Raw genomic sequence first — 20,948 nt, 5'->3', positions numbered from 1 at the left:
ATTTCCGACCGACCAAGGACAACCGCTTCCGCCACCGCTTCGCGACGGCGCCGTCGGGCGGCGCTGTCGACGCCGGCAGTGGATGCGTTTCGAGCCCTTTCCGCCAGTGAGCGTAGCGAAGGGGGGAAAATTATTTAAACACAATAAATATCACAATATATTTAAATAACCTTACTATTTGTTAATATAAACATATGTACACAAAAATAAATTTTTCTTGTTCACTATTGATCAATGTCAATAAAAATGGCGATAAATGCTTTTTATAACTTGGTAAATATTTAGGGTATGCAATATCGTTGCTAATATAACAACCCAAATTTTGTACTATTTTCTTGAATCATATAAAAATATTCGATAGAACACTTAGCACAGTCATATTAAGGAGTAGAATTCGTAAATATTTTTGAAAATGCTGTCATAATCAATGCAATAATATATTTAATATTTATCAACTCATTGATATTTACGAGGAAAAACATGTAGGTAGATTTTAATAACTATTGCTTTATAATAAAATCACTATAGTCTTTATTTTTTATATGGTTTAATCCTTTATTTTTGTTTGAAAACGAGTTGTTTGTTGCATCGACGAGGAACTCGGTAGCCAGCAGGCTGTGACCTTGGCTGCGCCAGAGATCATGCAGTCCAGTGGTTTCGAATCGGGGAATCGGAAGAGTCCGGAAATATGCACAAGACTAAACTTTTTCTCAAATAATAATATTACGATAATTAAAGTTATGTTATACTTTTAGTATAACAAACTTTATCTTCAGATTTACCATGAACTTAAAAGTAACTTAGAATTGTACCTATTTAATATAAAAGTGTGTGATTTAGTACATATACATATGTATGTATGTACTTGCCTTTTTCATAGTGCAAAAATAAAAATATTTTTGTATATTTCGTTTATGCATTTTTCATTCACTCTTGCAGGTAATCTATAATCTATTTGTATAATTCCTATTTATTAATTGCATTAAATATTATAGTATATTATAAAATCACGGAAATACGCTAAAACTACTATATTATTATTAAATTTAACAAAGAATTTTTATATATAAATAGGCGGATTTCTTAAGAAATTTACGGTCAAAATAGCATTTATTAAAAATATTAAAATGGATGTTGCTCCGTAGGATTTTTTAACAATTCAAGAAAATAAGTTCTATATTAAAAATTTAAATTAAATAAATATTTTTTCAGAATTTTTTTGTCATTAATGTTGGATTTAACGATTTTTAAGAACATGATATTTATCGTAGGTTTAATCGTATCGCCATGAAACTTATCTTAAAAATAGACCTTAAATATATTAAAATAGACAGCATAATATTCCATATTGTTTAAAAATATGTAGTGACAAAAATTAATAATAAAAATCGCCAAAAGTCAAAAACGGTTATGAAAATTTTTATATTTAAAAAATGTTTTTATTTACGTAATTTATATGTGATATAGCGTTTTTGGAGATACGATGTCGTATTTTTAATTGTATTGCATGTTCTCAAAAATTGCCCTTGTAAATATCTAGGTTAAAAGTGTGAGCCAACCTGATCTTGTTTAAAAACGGTGGATATTTAAAATATCAAAAAAAATAGTGACTCCATTTAAAAATTATGCACAACAATGTTTAACTTTTTTTTTTCCATAAAACTATTCTTAAAAATTGAGCTTATCTTTTTTTAAAATGGCAACTAATAAAAAATGTAATTCCGTAAAAAAAGTAAAAGGTGTGAAATATGACATTAAAATGAAATAAAAATGAAAATTTTTAGGATGTAAATTAATTAGCACTTCAGATCAAATAGTTTCAATATAATATAAATACTTAAGCGTGCGGTTTACATCTGTTGACAGTTGCGAAACGTCCATTTTCTGTTTCGACCAAAACCTAGAATATCGAACGACTCAAATAATTTGGTTTCCTAAACAAAAATCACCTTCTTCAAAGAAAAATGTTTTAGTTAAAGGTTCATGTGCTAAATGGGGTTTTGTGGAAAGACATTATCACCCAAATTAAGCTGTAGCAAACCACACAAAAAAATATTTCAATTACAATACCATGTCTCACTCCAGAAATGTAGAAAAAATCTGATGTTTTTATTGAAGGTGGTTCCCCATCTTATTCCTGTAGATGTAGAAAATACTATACTGGTTTACATAAGCCATTTTATATTAATTTTAAATGTTACGAAGAAAAATACACTTATATTCAAAATACCTAGATCCGCGTAGAACGCACTGAAATCAGTCGCGATTGAAATAATACATATTTTATTATCTTCTCGTTGATGTTTCAACAGTAATATTCTTTGTAATACTGTATTAGTATATTGTATATTCATTATATATGTTAGAAAATCTTGTTTTTCACAAATACATTTATTTTACTACAAATTTTTGATGGTTGATAATCTTAAGCTCGCAGAATTTGCAACCTCTGTCACATCTCATCCTTATAGTGGTTACACTCGTGCATCTTTGAGTTCGATGACTACGTTTAAGTCGATGATGAAAAAAGAGACAAAAACCCGTCGATTAACTCATTTTTGCATTATTCTCGTTTCATCTCGTACGAGAGGAGGAGAAAAAAACTCGATGAAAAAACAAAACGAGCAAAGACTTCCTTCGGACGTTTTGCACAACAGCATCATCGCATTTGTAGGCGGAATAGCGAGGGATTCCAAAGTATCCTCCTTTACGATCGTCAGGGTTACCGAACCTTTTGTCTCGGAGCCGATTCGATCTATAAATATGGACGCGCATCGGCAAGAGACGTTGCACAAATACTCGTGACCGATCTAAACTCGCTAAGTCCAAGTGCATCCGCGTCGACCCATTTAAAAAGTGTGCCGAGCCAAAATATAACCGTCGATTCAATTTAGGCTACTTTTTATGCACCGGAACAATGCGGTCGACGTTTAATCCAGGAATGCACCACAGAAAGCCGCAATTCCGATTGCGAAAATAAAAGGAGGACAATGCGGTGGGTGGGTGTTTGGGCGAAATTTTGCAATGGAGTTAAGAGCGTTTTTTTGGGAGCGGAAATTTGCAAAGTAATCGTTAGCGATTTGTTTTTCAAATAAAAAAATGGTCGTGGGTTTATGTATGTGAGTTATAAATATGTTGCCTATTTTAATTATCTGACTGTTACGCAAATAACGGGATATTTGTGACGTCTAGAATCAAAATCAGTCATGTCCATTTTATATGCAGAATATATTTGATTTATTTTTAACCATTTTTGCTTTAATTGTGGCCTTATTTTTTACTAGTAAGAGTAGCAATAATAATATAGGAACACTTATGTACGTATGTACATACATAGCTTACACAAATTGAAGAAAGAAGGGTTTGCGTGTTGGTCTCGTAAGATTTTTTTAAACAATTAAACTTGTCCAACATCCGGTACACTGTCGAGTTATTATCGTACGTGCGTAATAAATGTGCATGTGCAATTGCACAGCAGCAGCGTTGTTTGTATTTGCGTATGTGTGTTCATGTTACATTGGATTTTTTGGTGTGCCAAAAATAAAGATTTCATCACACCAGGGAAGCCATGTTTCCAAGAAGGAGCTTCGTGCCAATCAAAATGCACGTACAACCGACAAACAAGTCGATCAATTTACAGCCAGACTTTTGATTCAAAGTAACTACTTTTATTATAAAAAAGTAGATTTGGGTTTGAACATAAATATTGCTGAAAGTAATTTTTTTTATTGAATAAAAGTATATTTATTTAATATTTTAATGCACAAATCACATTTGTTTTAGTGCACACTACAAATAAAATGTTGCTCAATCTAATATTTTCTATTGCACATACATATATTTATTTAATGCTCATTTTTTATTATTATTGTAATGCAAAAACAAATCATTTTATGGAACAAATTATTTATTTAAATGAATATACACTCTTAAAATAATTCCATTTTAAATCGAACTTGATTCTTAACACAAGCAATCCATAATCGGCAATCTTTTTTTGACGTTTGTCCTGACTAAATTGGTTTCAATTGTCCTTAAGTAATTTCAAAGGAAAAAATATTCCAAGTAAGTAAATAATTATAGTCATAGTTAGTTTAGCCTACTGGATATTATGAACTCATTTATGTTAAAAATCACATTTCTGATGTCCTATGTTAAAATTATTACTTGACCGATGACATTCGATTAATCATTATTGACCATTCAGACGGCATGCTCCCTCCTTTAGTTTATGCAACCCTGGAGATTAATAAACATCTGTGCCAATGATCTAGGCGACAATGTTGTTATATAGGGTAATCATCACCGCCGGTGTTTCAACCTAATCGCTTCGCCACTGATTGTCCAGTGACGGCAGTGAAAAATCTTACTTTGACCCATTTTATCGGAACTTAGATGAAACGTACTAATATCTAACATTTTTCCGTTACAAGTAAAACGTAAAAAGCCTTATTTTCTACGTTTATTCTCAAATAATAAATTAAATGACGTCATTATACTACGGTTAAAACAATACAAACGTAACGTAACATTCAAAACGTACCGCAACCGCAACCTGAAAAAAACCCAAATAAAAATCTGTTTTTGTTTTTATGTTTATTATTCGCATTACCTATTATATGTAATATACTTTATTTATTAAGCCCATACCTATATTGGTAATTTATTTTATTTATGACATAATTGATATCGCAGTGATTTTTGCGCTAAAACGATAACGAGTCGGCCGTCCATCAAACGCAATGTCATAGATTTGTAATACGGCTAAGTCCTTTTAAAGTCCATTGCTCTGATTAGAGCGGCTCAATGTCATGTCACATATATTGCATATAAACGTAGACAAACATGTGTGTGTGTGTGTGTGTTCTAATAACAGCTTCTCGCGCACCTACCACCTTGCGGCTATGTGACAACTTGCCAATGGCACCATTGTGGTACACTCGTGGAGAGACATACGCACGTATTTTTTTACTCTGCTTTTTTTGCGTCAGAAGACTCGGTCTGCTGAAACACGTGTTTTAACTTAGCATTTTTACGATGCACTCACTATGAAGGGTAGAAAAAAAAACGAAAGAGCAATAAGCGACTGTGATGTTCCATGGGGTCATGAGTCTTGCTTTTTTACTCCATTAGCTTTTTTATTTACATAGAAGTATTTCTTAATGATTGAAGGCTCGCAAAAACGTCTGAATACTGTTTTTAAATTAAATTAAAATTTAGTTAAACTGATTAATAACGGTAAATTCAATTACTTACTATCATTCTGTCAATTTGGTAATGAGAGGGTCAGAAAGAGCTTTAAAATATAGGTAGTTCGATGATATACAGCGACTGACTCATGACTTGTGAGTGGTCAATTTATTGTGATGCGGTAATCGAGTAATATAATAATATAATATTTTCGAATATATGATGCTTTAAAAAATAATATTTTATTAATCTTAAAAAGTTAGAGAATCGCTTAATGAATAAAAATTCATTTTTAAGGATATATGCATATTCTTTATGGTCTCAGAAATCGGCTAAATACTGATTTTTAATTGAAATAAAACACTTGATCATTTAGTTGATATGTTTAATAACTGTCAATTCTAATTCATTCAATAATTTTGTTCGTCTGATAATAAAGGGTAAGAGCTTTAAAATACGTGTAGTCTAATGATATGGAGCAACTGACTCGTAACTCATAAGTGATCAGTTTACTATGCTACAATAATCGAATCATACGCAGAATAAATATTTTCGGAAGTATATTGCTTTCAATGATAATATTTCTAATATAATTACAATGATTTTCTTAATTTACATGATTAGTAATAAAGATAAAAAGTTTTACTTAGATATTTATAAACCCGAAAAAGCCGAAAGGAGGGTTTTTTTGGAAGCACTCAAAAACGTGTGATTACTATATTCCTTTAAAAATATCTTATCAGAATTTATTTCTCTATAGTGGTTCTGAAAAACATCGTTATTATCTTTGTGTGGCAAAGAGAGTGGCAAACGGTCGCCAGATGGGAATATATATTTTTTGTAATGTTTATTACAAAATGATTAACGTTGGTCGAATGATGACGTTAAGTAGAATACGTAAACTAAAGAAGTGCTAATGTAAATACTAATCTGGAACCATTATGTTTCTGTCTATATATGTGCAAATAAATATGTGCTTTGGAATTAAGTGCTTATATTAAAATCTGATATTGTTTTTATCGTAGCTTTCGATACTCGAGATTATTGGATGGTTAAAGTATTTTCTACTGTGAAAATATTGTAACAATGTACTCTAACCGCTTAACCCTCGCAAAAATGGGTGATTCAATTTCCCCATGGACGAGTTAACACGCACGTTTTATTATTGACTTTGATTTACGATATTGACGAAACTCCCATAACCGAGTATACTCGCTAACTAAAAATTTTCCCAACATTTTTTTTATATTATATAGCACACGTGAGAAATAGGTAGTATTAAGATGTACCTGTGAACTGATTCTTGAAAAAAAAATATTCGGAATTATTTAGAGTTTGTGTTAAACGTACATATTATGTTAAAATACACACACACATTGTATTTAAATTTAATAATAATTAAATTTTAATTTGATATGTTAGTGTTGTATTTTGCATAATTTTTTCATATATTTTGGTTTCTAAAATATATAATTTTCGCGATTCTAACTCCTAGGGGTGTGACTTCGCAGCCAGTAAGACGCATGTGGAAACTAGTGAGAATTTTATTTGATTATATTGCATATTGTGACAGGCTATGATGGGCAAGATGTTTTATCTAAGCAGTAGTTGTGTAGCTGGCGGTAGGATGATGTCGGTGTAAGATCCTCAGAGGTCTTGTAGGTGGCGTGGCAGCGACAGTATAGCGGAAGTTGTCCCCTCTCTGTTACGGTGCTCGTTTGATGGAGTCCCTCTCAAGATGTGAGCGTCCATGGCAATGTATTGTCCGAGGACGGGCGGGCGTCTGCTAGTCTCTTCGAGTGCTTCCGGAGTCTGCCTGATGACTGCCTCTGACTGCCCGCTCCTGATTGGAGTACAGGCTTAAGTTTACAGGGCTGGAAAGCTTGCTGAAACAGTACAATCATGCAGCGATCATCCAGCCAATCGTTGCACTCGCTTCTTAAAAGTATGCGTTTTTAGAAAGTGACATTTGCTTGATGGATATATTGAATTGCGTAACGGGAATATTGTGACCTTACGGTGCTATGTGTCTTCCGGTGATATATTGTTTTCCGTGACCGTTTCGTAACAAAGAAATATGCATTCAATGCACCGGAGAATCCTTGGGAACAATTTAGCTCTAGTCGAAACCAGAGTCGTAACGAGAGCCTATCGTACTATTGTCTAGTTTATCCTTATTGATGAATGATTATTTTTAGATCCCCACAAACATGAGCATTTATGTGGTTCCCACATAATTAAGTATATATGTTTTTTTTATTTTTTCATGTTTTCCCTTTCTCATATATCTATTAAAATTCAGAAAAAGTCCCAGATTTTCGAATATTGTTTGCGAAAAAAGTTAGTCAAACAGCGGTTAATAGTTGATTACTGTTGTTTTTTTTATAGATTCGTATGAAACGATGTATTGTTAATTATTTTAATATGACCTCATCTTCTTATTCTAAAGCAGCAGAGTATATTTGTACTCTTAATACCCAAATCATAATGATAATCAAACCAAAGATATCACAAAGATATCTTAATTTGCTATAAATATATGATTTTATTATAAATATACAGTTTTAAAATGAGATGATTAGAATTCCCATTCAAAGAAAAATCTATACTTATTAAGTTAAAGTAGGTGAAAAATATATAAAATAAACATACCGACACTAGCCTAGTAATGGATAGCACTTAAAAATCTACATCTTGATTATTTACTTGTGTATTGTTAGATATACACTGTTTAATAATTTGAGTGATCATTTCAGTACATAAGGAAAGGATAACGTTTTTAAAAAAATTGGCTCATGAATTCTTTTAATTTTTATTGTCTCAATTAAAACATATATTTTATATATCAGAGCTTTAAACTTTACTGTAAGCTTATAAGAAGTTAATCTTCTAGTAAACACACACGCATCGTTCATCGAAGGATTATATTCCCAAATTCCCTAAACACCAATAGAATGAAGTCCTTGTGTGCCGTCAGCAGGATGTTTTCGTTTCATACTTCAAGTGGGCTCTTTTGAATGCACCGCAAAGTTGTCTCGCAGGAGCTTCCTTCAAAGGATCCTTCACGATTCACGTGTCCGCCCCCAAGGGAGGACGGCGGAGGTCTCCCTTCTGCGGTCGTGTATACTGCCCTTTTTGCGATGATTGCATAAATAAAAAAAACACGAGTGTCAAGAGCTAGAACCGGTTGCGTTCCGTCGTCTTCGAGTTAATTGGCAATAATCCACTGTCGTGTCGTTCATCTCGTCAATCAATACGGCGCGTTTGTTAAATTAGCAATTTTCCACCGCGGTAATTGTGGTTGGAAATTGAAAGTAGATATTTGCCGAGAAAAAAATAGCAGAAGAAAGAGAAGCAGTTTTCCCACTCTTACTTCCACGCGCCGCTTTCTGTTCGAAAGGAAATCTTCTTTTGCTTCTTTTTTTTCTACGGCGATGAGGAAAAGTTGCGTGTTGGTTTATTAAATGGTGTGTGGGTTGGGAAATATAGGAAAACGCTGTATGAAAATTCAAGACCCACATAAGCGATTTTGCCTTGGACCACAATGTTTGCACAATGCAGAATTTTCATTTGAGAATGTGGTTAATGTTACCGCTGTTCCGGTTTTTTTTAATGTTTGAATACATTAATTCAATGAAATTTTAACTACAAATTATATTGTAAATTTGATATCTTAGTGTGTTAATATAAGAAAGATGGATATGAATAATGTTTATGGAAATATGGAATAAATAATATCATGATGTTTGTACATCTAAGAGCCTCTCTAAGAATTACAAAAATGAATTATATTTTGAGAAAATAAAGTATGTTTGTAAATAATAATATTTTAAATCATTACCGTAGCAGTTATAATTTAAAAGTTTATAAAATACTTTTTTTATGATAGCTATTTGAAATAACTATTAAAATTTTGCTGATTATCGTTTTAATCTGGACTTTTCTATACAAATATTAGTATATATATATAAAAAATATTTTAAAATAATAAATAAGACAGATTTATTTTATACATATTTTTATTTAGTATTTAAATTGAATTGCGATCAACGTGACTTAACAATAACAAGTCAATGCGTCACAGTGGTCAAAAAACAATACATAGTATTATTTCATACACAAAAAATATAAAATAATAAAAATAAACGATACGAAATATTTTTTATTTAACGAATAAATTTGCCAGAAATATGCAAAAGTCATTTAATGAAATATTATAAATCTCAATAAATCGAAACTTTTGTCCTCCCCCCTGGAATAAGCTAAAATGACATCACATAGATTTATTCGTAGATTGGGAAAATCTAAGAAAACCTAATCTATGATGATCGATTGGAATTATAATTATATAATAATTTTTAATTCCGATTGATTACTTCATAATCACTAGGGTTCTTATTAGATTTAACAGGTATTTTATATACTGTCACAGAATCAAAATAATTCATTAAAAATTTTAAACGTCAATTTAAGACATACCCAAAAGTAACCTTTAAATTCAAAGTTGGTTATTTTTTATTAAATATGCATATATTAAACAATAATATATTTTAGATTTAAAAAAGCGCATGTTAGTGCACCTAAAAGTAGCCCGAAAATTATATATCTCTTTTTTTATTAGGCAAGCATTTATTTTTTGTAACTTGACTATTTTGGCTATTTTTCCATAAAAATGTCTTAATAACGTAATTTTTGTAATTGCTTTTTGATATACATAGTATGTATATGCCATGAAATTCTTATAAAAAACTTCTCAATTAAATTTGACAATTCCATTGTCACTGAAGGTATTGTTGTAAAATGTCTAAAAAATAACAAACTGAAGGTCAGGTTTTTCTTTAGGCTTTTAATTCAACACCTAGTGTTACGCGTGAAAAAGTAGCAGAATAGCCTAATCACGCCAGAGGAATCGATCTCATTACTCTCAGTAATATAGTCTCAATAATGAATGTCGAAACAAAAGTGCTTGTGTCCCGAAAATAGTCGAAACCGGCTCTCATTGCGCAACGCGCTCGTATATAGGAAACAGTAGTATTTCGGGCCGGGGTTTACGCAACACGTGAACCTGTTGACCGCATCCCATCGGAGCGTTTCCCCGAGATAGTCGACAGCGCACTGGCGGCAGACAACCCTGACCTGGTTTACTATAAACTTGTTGCGAATAACAACACACAGATAGCTGCAGCTCGCCAACTAGATCGAACTAGAAACGCACGGGACGAGAGCGAGTGACGTCACCCGGGTTGTTAGATAACGCGGCTGACGTAGACGAGTAGTACGGGATGTATACACTGTTAGGGGTTGAAAATCTTAGGGTGCTTAATTTTCATATTTAACAGTATCCAGAGAGATTTTTTTCGTAAGATTTAGAGGAACTTGTTGTACAAAAAAAAAAATATTCGTTTCGGTAGATTGTGTAGCTCGAAGGCACTGTGTAACAATATATCAACATTACAGGAAAGACAAAGAACTTTCCTGCTATAATTTGAGTTTTATGTAATATTTGCATCTAATGCGGTTGACAAATCTGGAGTTGCAATTCTTTCTATTGATGTCGGGACGGAATGGAATTTCGCCGGTCGATGTCTCGCCGATCGGCGCACCTTTCATAAACTCGAATCATGTTTTCAATAGGAAGAGCTGTTTGATATATATGTACAGTTTTATTGCTTAAAATAATACCTATATGAATGTATGTGTCGAGTCCAGGTTTATATAAAAAATGGTTGTAGTAAGCAATTGAGTGTCTCTGGTCTTTGATTCCTAATGCTAAAATATATCTCTGGTATTCGGATTGTAACATCATAAATAAATAAAGGTTCGGTTTGTATTTTATTGTGGTAGGTCTTGAGTGCCTTTTTTATTATAGCATTTTAGAGGATAGTTTTTTATTATAGCATTTTAGGGGATAGTTTTGTTTTAAATTTGTTTCAAATTTGTCAAATACTATTCGTGCGACCTTTGCCTATGAACGTGATTCCTACCACTGCTGCACTATAATCTCCTATCATAAAAACGATGCAAAGGCTAATTTAACCATAGCTCAATTTTATTGTCTAATCTTTTCCATGACTACTTTTTATTTTTTTGAAGAGCATTGCTACTACGGTAAATTTCGTAGTACACGACCCCAATGCCAACTATTTTAAGAATTAAATAAAATACATGTCAAGTGCTAACGATTTTTCAAAGACTCTTATAACCCATAAGGAGTCTACGGGTGCCGTTTCCGGTACATTTGCTAGGGTTGTCACAACAAAACAATATTGAATTATTTTTACTTTATCAGCAAACCAACTTTGTTATAAATAGTGAAAAATATATATTTTTTATAAAATCAAAACCAGCAATAAAACAACTTTTCAGCATTTTTTGAATGTCACTCCATCATCTAATGCGTGAAATTTGGTCGAGAAGTATCATATTACAAAGGCGCGAACCGGAGGGACACCCTAACTGACAACATTTTAGCACTTGAGAAACCAAAATAGTTTTATTCAAGCTCTACATCAATTATGATTTGTTATTAAAAATTTAATTTCATATATTACAAAGACGCAAGTGACTAGTGGCAACCCTGGCGACGTTGAAAAGAAGCACATTATTTATTTTCTTCAATCGGTAATAATTTTAAAGGTTTCTTCATAGATGACTATATACATATGTATATACCTTAAAAGTATTGTAATATTATTATATGTGGCTCTTGGCATTACGGTCGCCTAGCGGCTGAGCCCTGTATGTGGCGCGTGGCATTAGAACGGTTAAGTTTTCAACTACTGAGTCCCATTTTCCTAACTTTTTTGCTTACGTTTAATCAGCCATCTCTGAACATGTTTTTCAACTGTTTTAAAAAGGACTGACGATGCAAAACTCCATCTTATTATCTTCCAGTTTTTGGTATAGACTGAGTCGTTTTAATACCGTACGTAACAATTCGTTGTTCTGTTTCAGACTTCACAAATTCAATAACATATTTGCTCTTTGTCCTTTGAGTTTTTGCCATTTATGAAATGTATACATAAAATTAAAAATAAATTATTAATATAAACATTAAAACACAATACTTCAGATCCTTTTTAATCAATTGGTAAGCCAAAAAACCATTTGTGAAAAATTATGCAACATTTTAAAGGTGTCGCACTTCGTTCTGTATAAGTTACGCTTTCAGTTCGGTTATCTCTTATTCGCCATATGACAGTATTCGATATTTATAAACATAGCGCGCTCAATGTCTATCTGTGCTACTTCATAGCTTATTGATATTATGCTTGGTAAATCCAGGTTTCAGATACATACGTCGTGACAGGAAGCATCCGCTTTTCCTAGAGTTGATAGTTTACTTTTGAATATATCAGAAAGCTTGTTTAATCTAGCTTGACGATTTGACTAGTAAGGATTGTAATGTTGTTTAAAACAAACATTTAATTTAATCAATATGTATTTTTACACGTAACATAAAATAGAAAGCATAACTCGGGTCAACATTGTGCCTAGGTGCTACATACTGTATTTATTCTCCAGGATTAAAATACACGGCACAATTCAAGAACGAACATTCCTTCCGACCCGTACATAATATGCAAATATATAAATATTTATTTATAAATATGTGCATTCATATACCAGGCGAGAAAGTCGGCCATGGTTCATTTCATACTCCAAGAGGAATCGCTTGGGTGACTTCAGTGACCCTTGTTTATTATTATAACCGACATGTAAACGCAAGTATCGAGTGGCTTTTGCAATTCTTTCAAATACGAGATAAGAAGTGTAATTGCAATGCTAATTGCTGAACTGATAAGCGCGTATCGGTTTTTCGGCTAATTGTCTTCTGGCGTTTGTGAATCACAACTTTGAGTCACTGATTTAATAACTTTACTTCCTGCTTTTAACTGGTTTATACGTTTTTGATTTGAATAAGTGTAAGAATGTCTTCTAGGGAAACTAATGCTTTCCATAAGGACGAAGGTTCAACTTCATAGGACATTAATTTGTCTCACAAATGGCTCACGTGAGCCATTACCGATCACGATATGCAATTTCGTCACGACTAGGGATTCCAATCCCGGGATACCGAACGATTTTCAATACCTGATGAGTCCCGGGATTATAAAACATAATTCCGAAATTTTCGGGATTGATTCTTTTATCAAGCACAATCGAATTATTATTAACAAAATCGTTATATTTCGTGTACCTACTTGCACGTGTTGCAAGTGGCTTCTGTGGAACACCGGATGCTGGCGGGTAATAAATTATTTACCAGGTTACGCATTAAATATAAAAAATCATTGTATTTCAATGAATTTCGAGGGCGAAAAAAATAAAATAGCAAAACTATAGCTCATTTAAGGTCATAAATAATGTTTTAATGAATGTCAAACACATACAATTTTAAAATTGATCCCAACGTCCTGGATCGTTATTACCTTTAATGAGCCCTTGTTTTGCAACAATAAAAATCTGAAATTAAAAAAAATTACAAATCAACAAAAAATGCTTCTGTTAGATAGTATGTAACCTGCAGTAGGTTTAATTTAATTTAAATCAGATCGCATTCAAACGAGATCCATACCCTCGTACATTATATTTCAATCAAATATTTTTGCCCTTCAGTAATTGATAAACAACCGAAATATAATATTCATAAAAAATATGGTGATATTAATTCGACATGGAAATACTTTTTAACATCAACGGATAGTGCTATAGCTAAATGTAAAGAGTGCAGTGTGGTTTTAAAAACTGGCGTAGGATGTACCAAAGGACTGCATACACATCTGCTTTCAATACACAAAATGAAAGAAGATCAATCACTCAACGCTTTTTAGTTTGACGTTTGACGAGTGGACATCGGTCGTCAATAAACACTACATGAACATTAATGTGCACAGTGAAACTGAAAAATTTTGGAATATTGGTTTATCTCGGGTGCATGGATAATGCCAGCCGATGCTTGTGTTCAATTATTGAAAAAATGTCTGGAAAACCATAATATATCATTAAATAACGTCATCACACATAAAACCCCTATCAATTGAACAAGAAACAATGAAACAACAGTTACAGGATGAAATCGCAAAAAGCTTGATGACATGTAAACCAAAAGTTCGAAATTGCACTAGCTTCATGTCCATTATAAACCAAGAAATGATGTTATTTGAATATGAAGGCTCACGCGGTCATCACCTCAAACTGGTATATAAATATTTAATGACAATACCCCAAACAAGTGTAGAGGCTGAACGTGCTTTTTCAGCGGCAGTCTGCAACCAAAAAAAAAAACAAAATCAGATCCAGGCTAAATGATGAAAAATAACATAGCTAATATTAAATATATATGAAAATAATCCCGGGATCACGGGATTAACTAATTGTAATACCGAAATCCCGGGATCAAAATTTTGGGCCGGGATTGTAATAGTCACAATAGGTTACAAGGAAAAAAGAAAGTTTTGAGAAGCATCTTCGTTGTCTCTTTTTTTAGTAACTATTATAAAAATAACATTTAACACTAAAGTGTGATTGTACATATATATATTTTATCTTTGTGGGAAGATGTGTAAAATTGTACTGTAGTACTACCTATGTAATTTTGAGCTGTGATACAATATGCACAAAACAAACAATCTACGTTTAATCGTGTTGGAATAGGAAAAATATGAATTGATTCAATAACACATGGAAGCTGAACAAACGACATTTTTAACTGCGGAAGGTCGCCATGGCGTTGCACAATGATAACGGCGTGTTTTCTCACGGAACATTATCGCGATCGTGCTGGTGGATACGCAGTGACTCCGTCGACGCGTCACTTTAGGCGCCAGTCTTCTTCGCCTAAAATGCCAGTTATCAAAATAGTTTTACCACAAAATTATTTGTTACGTATTATTTTATTTTATACAAAATAAACATATTTTTTATACATATGAGCTGAAGAAGCAATTACAAATATTTGTTTATCAAATATGTACAGCCTAATTCGATTTTAATTAATCATTATGATATTCATCTGTGAGATTAGGAAAATCGAGGAAACTTAATATGTGATAATAACTAATAATCACTTATTTATAACTCCTAAAACAACGGTTCATATGGGATTTTAATCCAGTTATTTCGGGTATTAGTCATTTTTCTCTCATATATGTATTTTCTCAGATATTCTGAAATAATAGCTAATCGATATGTATGTATGTAGATAGTGTATATATTTATAATATTTTAATTTCCATACAACGTTATAAACAAAATATGTGTTATATACTAGCTACATAATAAAGGTTTTATTAGTGTTAATTAATCCCTTTTTGGGGACGCAGTACAACAGTACAATATTTTTATACTGCTGATTCAATGATTCAAAGGCAAATGTCAAAACATATATTAATGGCAAGAACATTTTAACTATATAGTTATTGCAGTTAACATGTATTACTTGCTGGTGCTACATCTTCTACCCTTTTTTGAGCAATGCATTTGTTTATTTATAAAATTTAGTTATTGTAGATATGTTTATTGCAGTTAACACGTTTCTTGCATTTAACGTCTTTATTGCAGTTTCATGTTTGTTTCAGTTAATATGTTTATTGCAGTTAACGTTTCTATTTTCAAACAATGCATGTGTTCATTTAAAATTTTAGTTTTTGCAGTTAATATGTTTATTCCAGTTAACATGTTTATTGCAGATAATATGCTAAATGCCGTTAACATGTTTTACGTGATATTTATTATTGTTAAAATGTAGCAGTTAACATGCCTATTGCAGTTAACATGTTTATTCTGGTAAAGATTTTTTTTTCAATTAACGTTTTTTAGGCATTTTTAAGCAATGCATGTGTTCATTTGCAATTTGTAGTTATTTCAATTGATATGTTAAGTGTAGTTAATATGTTTATTGCATTTAACACATATTTAAATCAGTTAACATGTTTTTTATTAAAATGAATATGCTTATTGCAATTAATATGTTTATTGCAGCCAATATGTTTTACTTTCTCGTTATTGCAGTTAACATACTTTTCATTTACTGGACCTACATGTTCTAAAAGTGCAGATAACATATTCTAGTTATTTTAGCATTATATGTGTTTTAATTTGAACGAGCACACTAGATTTAAAGTTTTGATTGGCCTTGGGACTAATAATAAAATATATTATGAAGTATTTGTGTCAAAATATATTATCTATAAGCCCGATATTTATCGCTATTATCTACGGATTTTAATTGTTTTTAGCTGTAGGTGTATGCTATATAAATTTAATTAATCTGAAAGACAAATATCATTTTGTACGTGAGATGTAATTTGTCTATGTGTTCTTTGTCTTTGACAGAATCAGAAATATTTTGACTGCTTCCAAAGTATTTTTGTCTTATTAATACTTTAGGTTTGACTGATTATTTTTGTATTTGAAAGAATATAGCTTTTAGATAATTTTTTTTTTATCTCAAACTTTTGAGATAAAGCCTCTTTTTTAAAAATAATAGATTATTTCAGTAATATTATTACTATATTTGCATTTTTATAACGAGTAAAACGGTTCTTTTGATGTTTTGTATGCCGAGTGGTGTGATTTATTTATCTAGACGCCGGAAGAGCTGTTTGCTATGCAGTTTATTGTATAGATTAAATGCAGGTTTCAGTATCGGACGGCGGTGTCGAATGCGAAAGAGTCGTAGAACGTAGCAGTTGTGAAAATCGAGTTTTTCTAGTATCTGGTTCCTAGATTGCGAATCCGTGAGTAGGTGAATGTGAATGTATAACTACCAGCATTATTACTTTGCTCCGTCTCCGGCACTTCCCTTGGTGAAATCGTAACTTCCATTTTTGGATGACCATCCGATAATGATAAAGAATTTTTATGTTATGATAATTGATGGATTCGAAAGTTTGTGTAGTAAACTTAATTGTTCCAACTTTACGAGTTTACTCGTGTTTTTTAAGTCTAATCTTTTTTGTTCTAACTTAACTTAACATTCATAGCTATATATCGGGTAAGAGATACCTACGCATACTCTCGACTAAGATGTAATAAAAGAGCCGCTTTGTCCACCGTCCTCATGTTCTTACAGTTTTGAGGAGAAGCCATTGGAAAGCATTAAGATGTAAGAAAATAATCGCAGCATTGCGCCGACTATACTGCGCCTTCGCCTCCAAAGTTCTAAAGTTCCAAACGTCCAAATTCGCTTCTTCCGCGGTGCCAGTGACCGCCAACCGGCGGTAATTTAAATTAATAAATTAAGCAAGGAGCCGGGAGGAAATTGGTGGGCCAGACTGTCTGCCCCCTCCCAGCCCCGCCTCGCCGCCGCATCCCAGAAATGCACCGAGCTACTGCATTTTTGATTCTTCAATTATTCGAATCAATCAATATGACATTCGCTAGTGGATTGTGCCACATATGACACACAGATGCCAAAGGTTCGGGCCCATTAATTTAGGAGGATCGTGACTGCAACGCGACACTGCATTACCCCCTAGATTTTAACCCCATGTAGAGTTTTTTTTTTATAGAGAAATATTTTTCTCACCAAGGTGCACGTTTTTGGGAGTGTTCTATTATTTTTATGTTTTTTTTTTAGTATCAGTATTATGATATTTTGTATTCGATATGTTCTTAGTATTTATAAAGAACCGCTTGAAAATACTATAACATATTTGAATATGATATGTGTTTATTCTTCTCTCGTGGACAATTTTAAATCGCAATCAGAGCTTCTAAATTGCCTATATGTGATAATTTTTATATTTTTATAATGGACATGTATGACTAAGATACATGTTCAATAAAGGCGCATTTAAAAGTAGCTGTATTTATTTTTTAAATTTAATTAATTTAAGATCACGTAGTAAAAATAAGTATGTTGTTTTGTAAAATCTAATATAACTGAAGATAAATGAAAGAATGAGCCATAAAATGTGATTTATCGATACCTATAAACTATGTTTAGGTTTTATTTGATTTGTTTGGTTCGTAAAAAATTTACACACTCGCTTCAAACGTCATGTAAAAGTATCATTTTTTTTCTCGGTGACTCAAAGAGGGTCAGCGACCAGAACTCATAAATCCATATAATATAAATTTGCACTAAACAATTAATGGTCTTAACTCTGTTTTACTCTTCGGTATGATATATATTTATTCACACTGCTTCATAAATAATTAATTATGTTACTGCACCTCGCGCGTGTCTCCTGCTATGTTCCTCGAGGGGGTCCATCGCGATAAGAGTTGTTTGTACGTGTTTTTCGAAACCAACTTTGCACACAAAATGATAATTTTAAATTTGGCATTAAGTACGATGTTCGTTGGTAAAAAAAAACCGAAAGGAAGTCCGCTATTGAGTCACTTGAAACCCTTCCTGTGCAATGATTAGGAGCACGTTTCGCGCAAAGGGATGTGTGTCGAAATGCACTTTTCGTGAGTTTTTACGCATTCCTCGGCGGGTCGTTAAAACGAGCATAGTAATTTTTGAGGAAGAAAAAAATAACGCCTCTGGGCTCAAAATGCGTTTAAGGGATACGCGTAAATTGCGAGTGAATCCCTTCAGGGTGAATTTTTTTGTACGTCTTTCAAGTGAGTAACAGTATGCATTTGAAATGAATGTCATACTTTTAAGTGTCGCACTTAAATACTCAATTTGCTATAATTATTTTTCCAATATTAGAATTTGATTAATATATTTTTAATTGAGACTACCTATTGAGTGCATAAAGTTCAATTAAGCAAATTAGGATTGAGAAAAACATTAATGGAGTTTGAATGTAGAAATATTATGTGATGATGCTATCAAAGATTCACCGCTATATTATAAAAAATGGTGGCAATTAGAGTTTTAAAATATTCGAATATCGCATAAGCGATAAAATATTTCAATATATTTGGAAAGTTATGAAGAATCTAAAAATACAGTTTGAATGATGAATTCTTTGTTATTTTAGTTAAATTACTACAATTGGTATGATCAAACTAATATTACCATAATACATTGCTTTAAACAAACCTAAAAAAAAGTCCACAGCGGCACAATATTACTTGGAAATATGAGTAATTTCTGGAATTTCGGTGATTACAAAGTTTTTTTTCTTTATTATTTTGTTTATCGGCTAAATATAAGACGTTAAATTTCACAGAACAAAAAAGGTACAATCGATTTATAGATAATGCAGCGTTATATCTGGAAGGAAATAACCATATTTGTTTAAATATACAGAGAATAAAAAAATAATACAACTGCGTTTTTAAATAGTTACTGATATATTCCATTATAAATATAAAATATGTTAAAAATATATTCAGATTGAATTTTCTAGTGACAATGTGAAATACAAATATTTTATAGTTAGAAATCAGACACAATCCGTCGTTCAATGTCCTCATTTTTTTATCAGATTATTTATTCTTATCTAATAACTATTTTTTAAGCCCTTAGGCAAAGTTTATTTATAAACATAATCATTTTTGTTGTGTACTGAGAAAGTGTGAATTCAGATTTACACGAATATGAGTTTTCTTAGAAAATAAATTATGTAGGCTTAGTGTTTAACCGTCGATTTCTACATATTTTTTGATATAGATTATCAGGTGAAAAAAAAAGTATTTTGTAAGGCAATATATGTATGTATATTTATTTTATTAATTTATTTAGCTTAATAGCTAATTTTTATATCAAACAAATTTTAATTAAACATACATATAATATACAACATAAACAGAAAATAAAAATATACTTGATATTAAAATTTATTTCTTAATGCACGAAGGTGTTTTTTTATTCCATTTAGGAAACCCGATTTTGAAACCCGGAAATCTTCGTACATAATTCCCCTGGCCGTACTCGTTTTCTTATACCAAACAATCCTTAAATTTTCTCTATTTCTAGTATTAAATCTATGCACATCTTTATTTCTTAAATACTCTGGTATCATATTATTTTCTAACTAATATATAAGTACGAAAACATTCATCTTCAATATTTCTTGAACATTTACCAATTCCAATCTATCAATCATACTTCTGCAACTAGTAAATATATTTTTTTATGACTACTCTCATTGCCCTATTCTGTAATTTTTGCAACATTTGTTTATCTAATTTATTAAACTCATCTAATAATGTCGCACATTAAGTTAAATGGGGCACTATAATATTATTGTATTTTTTTGTGTTTATACTTAACATATATTTCATTCTGGATAATATACATATTAATTATTTTTTTTAATATGTAATTACAATGTTCCTTAAAATTTAATTTTCATTTACATTTACTTCTAAATATTTTATATTATGAACTATTTCTATAATAGAGTTATCTATACATATTTTTATATTATTATCCAACGTATTTTTATAATTAATAAACATACATTTAGTTTTATTCCCATTTAGTTCAGGCACATTATTTTTTATATACTATAATATATTATACTTAATTCAATATTTAAATTATCTACAACTTCTTTAATATTATCACCTATGCAATACGTTAATGTGTCGTCCGCAAAATGATGTATTTATACTTTTTTACATTACTATATATAATATAAATAACAATAGTCCCAAATTAGACCCCTGTAGTACACAGTGAGATACTAATTTATCTTTGAAACATGCATAATTTATTTTAATTTTTCTTTTCTTTTTTTTTAAATAATTAAAAAAACCATTTTAAATCTATTTCACTTATACCAATATTCTCTAATTTCTTCAACATTATTATTCTGTCTACAGTTTCGAAAGCTCTCTTGAAATTT

At 31.4% G+C, this 20,948-nt stretch overlaps 1 protein-coding gene and 1 long non-coding RNA gene across 3 annotated transcripts in view; one reads left to right on the top strand and one right to left on the bottom strand.

Annotated features, from left to right (window-relative positions):
- LOC148236158 (uncharacterized) overlaps nt 1-14,483 on the bottom strand; it is a 502,848-nt gene extending 488,365 nt beyond the window's left edge. The window contains exon 1 of the long non-coding RNA XR_015809450.1: nt 13,623-14,483. This is a non-coding gene — a long non-coding RNA (uncharacterized LOC148236158). The remainder of the gene's footprint in view (nt 1-13,622) is intronic.
- The window catches only part of Eip74EF (Ecdysone-induced protein E74), a 300,923-nt gene that overhangs the window by 133,537 nt on the left and 146,438 nt on the right, over nt 1-20,948 (top strand). The window lies entirely within an intron of this gene.

This window comes from Plectrocnemia conspersa, unplaced genomic scaffold (assembly GCF_051122295.1).
Source record: "Plectrocnemia conspersa isolate PC_06_02 unplaced genomic scaffold, ASM5112229v1 ptg000004l, whole genome shotgun sequence".
Taxonomy (NCBI): Eukaryota; Metazoa; Arthropoda; class Insecta; order Trichoptera; family Polycentropodidae; genus Plectrocnemia; species Plectrocnemia conspersa.
Note: the sequence above shows the minus strand (reverse complement) of the source record. Positions and strands in the feature narration are given on the sequence as shown.